Source organism: Chenopodium album, chromosome 1 (assembly GCF_948465745.1).
Source record: "Chenopodium album chromosome 1, dcCheAlbu1.1, whole genome shotgun sequence".
Lineage (NCBI taxonomy): Eukaryota > Viridiplantae > Streptophyta > Magnoliopsida > Caryophyllales > Amaranthaceae > Chenopodium > Chenopodium album.
The window spans coordinates 21147834-21151277 of record NC_137834.1 but is presented as its reverse complement, the minus strand read 5'-3'; the positions used below and the strand labels follow the sequence as shown (position 1 = coordinate 21151277).

At 33.7% G+C, this 3444-nt stretch overlaps 1 long non-coding RNA gene across 2 annotated transcripts; it reads right to left on the bottom strand.

The window, feature by feature from the left end:
- Window positions 1-783: 783 nt before the first annotated feature.
- On the bottom strand, window positions 784-3224 carry LOC145571182 (uncharacterized). Of its 2 annotated transcripts, XR_014096568.1 has the most exons (4): window positions 2660-3224; window positions 2114-2418; window positions 1336-1550; window positions 784-1003 (listed from the first exon to the last, which is right to left on the bottom strand). It is a non-coding gene; the product is annotated as an uncharacterized LOC145571182 (long non-coding RNA). The 2 variants fall into 2 exon arrangements; XR_014096567.1 differs by having other exon boundaries at window positions 2114-3224.
- Between the last annotated feature and the right edge of the window lie 220 nt (window positions 3225-3444).

Here is a 3444-nt window from a genome sequence, read left to right as displayed (position 1 = left end):
AGAACATCTAACGTTATGTTTTTTGTATATATGTAAATAACATCCGTAATATGAATAAAGAACATGAAAAATATTATGTAATGAACATTATTTATGTATATTCACAATAATTTTAAAACAAAATTTAACGACATTTCACAATAAGCAATGAACATTGCCTCACAAATAAAGTACATTACACTGACAATAAAAAAACATGGACATATGTTTTTTTCACCTTTTTTTTGGTACAAATATGTTCTTTTTACTTTAGATATATGTTCATTACATTTTAATAGTATATTTTTTTCACTATAATAATGTTCTTTACATTTGTATAATATGTTATTTTCACGAAAGACTGTATAATACAAGGTACCCACCACTAGTAGAAAAAAATCCTATTAGCAACTGACAAAAAATGACTCTTAGCAACTGGCGCATGGTACTGCTATTGCGAGGGCTACTAATAGGAATATTTTTAGCAACTGGCCTTTGCCAGTTGCTAATAGTCATTATTCGCAACTGGCGTACTTATTAGCCAGTTGCAAACTTAAAAAGGCATTATTTTCAAATGGCCAATAATTAAGCTCGCTGCTAATAGTACCTATTTGCAACTAGCATGTAATTCAGCCAGCTGCTAATAGTATGTATTTGCAGCTGGCACATAATTTGGCCAGCTGCTAATAGTATGTATTTGCAGCAGGAACGTAATTCGGCCAGCTGCTAATAGTATGTATTTGCAGCTGGCACGTAATTCGGCCAGTTGCTAATAGTCATTTTTATAGATTAAAAAAAACACAATTTTATGTACAAATGCTACGTATTTCAAATACTTTTAAAAAACCCCAAATTTATGTCAATTTTGCGGAAATACAAATTTTTAAAAATTACAAGGCTAGCAATATACACACAAAAAAATTAATAAAAAAAAATTATAAAAAAAACTGCAGCAACATCGTCGCGGAGCAACTTGATTTAGGAGGAGCAACGACTCAAATCAACTATATTAGCCATGGATTTCCTGCTAACCATAAAAAGTACAATAAACAACAATTGATTAGAAATTCTTATTTTTAGAAATATTGTAAAAACCTACATTATAACTTTATAAGGCGTAAGGGTCACTTGAATCACAAAACTAGATACTATAGCTAGTTAACACTTGAATGTGTGTGTGTAGAAATATTTACAAATTACAGCCATTTCAAGTACTTGATAGTTAGGAGTTTGAATACTAAGATGACTAAGCAAAAATATTACTACTAACATTTTTCATTTGAGTTTGACATCAAATGAAAAATGTTAGTAGTAATAGTTAAGGTACCAGTTCTATATGACACAATAGAAGCTTACCACAATTGCATTAGAGAAGTTCTGATGAGCCTCATCCAGTTTCGAAGCCATTTTTGCAATCTTATGGGACAATAGTTTCTGCCGAAATGTCTAGTCTGCATTCTTCCAAGAAGCTTTGGGGAATTTCACTTGAACCAAAACCGAGTAAAAAGGCTCCAGTAACAAGTCCGAACGTGGTTGAACCAGCCATTGCAAAACTAAGAACACCTCATTTCCTAGTTCAACCCCACATAAAAAGGGTGTCAATTAAAACATACAATATTTCCATATAGATCTTTGACAACCTCTTAAGAACGGAAGTAAATATAAAAGAAAAAGGTAACAACTGACAGCTTTCGGCGCATACTAAGAAGGAGAATCAGGTCAAGAAGACCAATAAATCCAACGATAAGATTAAAGATTAGAGGTTCACATGTACACTTGTTTTTAATCTTTCCGTCAATGTTAAGTCTCCAGCGGATAAGGGGCACCACAGCCCTGCTTAGCCGTGGATAAGGGGCAACGCCCGGGCTACTCAATCACTAGTTTAAATGAAAAGAAGGTTCAGGGATTGAATCAAGTAGTGAGTATGTACAAATCTTATGCAAATGTACAAATCAGCGGGCATCATGTTCATGAGTGTATGATAAAGAGGAAAATAAACAACCAGTTATTAATCCCAGCATATACCATTCAATTTTAGCTTCATACATACACATATCAACAAAAACAACATTTCTTAAAAAAAAAAAAACACAACAACAATATAATCAACATTTTTATTGGATTAAGTACGTACCTAATTATAAGCCCAGCAATTGTGAGTAGCACAATTAGCACACACCCACAATTATCACACACCTAAACAACAGAAATCAAAATCAAACCACCATAATTTACAATCCTAGTACAAATCAATCAAACCCAAGAATTCATCTTATTTCAAAAAACAATAATCTTATAAGTGAAAAGAACCTCATATCAATAGAAAAGAATGCATGAGCAGATTGTTCACTTTAAACTTAGCAGCAGTGGATATTTCTACAAGTGTCAAACATCACCCTCTCTACAAGTGTCGTAAAATCTCCGCCATGAAATCAACAACTACAATCAAAATAATAAATAATAATTGAAAATTTTAGAGTTTGACATCAAATTTCTCATAAAAACATGAAAATGTAAAAATGAATGAAAAAACGATAGATCTGAAAAGAGAGAGTAAGAAACACCTAAATATTGAGCTCCAAAGAAGGATTTTTTATCATGAATACCACAAACAACAAGACATTCAATCTGAATCAACAACTTTTCCATTAGGCAAATAAAGAGGACAAATATCACTCACCTTAAAGCGGAAATCCCAATTGCCTCGCCAGAACTCCGAATGGATTTCCATTGATTCGGCCAGCACGCTCCCGCCTAAATCCGCATCACCTAAAAAAATCCTCTTCCTCCCCACACATCTTCCTCGTGTGTACCCTTCCACCAGGCCCTTCTAAAACCACGACCTTAAGCCCCATACCCCGAAGCTGGCAAGCCGCACAATGTCCCAAAAATCTTACATCAAAACCTTTAAATTCGACTAATAATCAAATCCCTGGAAAATGTGAGGCAAACCCCCTATTTTTGAGCAAAAAATCAACCCAAAACCCCCACAAAATTCAAACTACAAAAACCGCAAAAATCGAGAAAAAATTCCTTAAATTCGAGCAAATAACAATTGAAAATTCAAAAGATCTAAGCAAGGAGGTTGAATCTTTCTTCAAATTAGTAGAAATAGTTTTGATTATTCTGAGGTTAGGGTTTACTACAATGGAGGTGAGTGAAGTTCAGGGACAATGTATGGAGGAGAAGGCTAATTAGAGAGAATGCTGGGTTTTTGATATTTTAGAAGAGAGAGAAGCAGACAAGGGGGGTTATGAATCTTATGATGAGAGAGAAGCGAGTACTTTTAGCAACTGGCCTTTCTAGGTCAGTTACAAATATTTGGTCAAATATTAGTTGACCTAATATTTTTAGCAGGCATCTAAAGGTCAGTTGCGAACAAGTATTTTATTATATTAAAACAATTATTAATAGCAGCAAACATTGTTATGCCAGCTGCAAATGCTACAGTTTTTGTAGCTAACA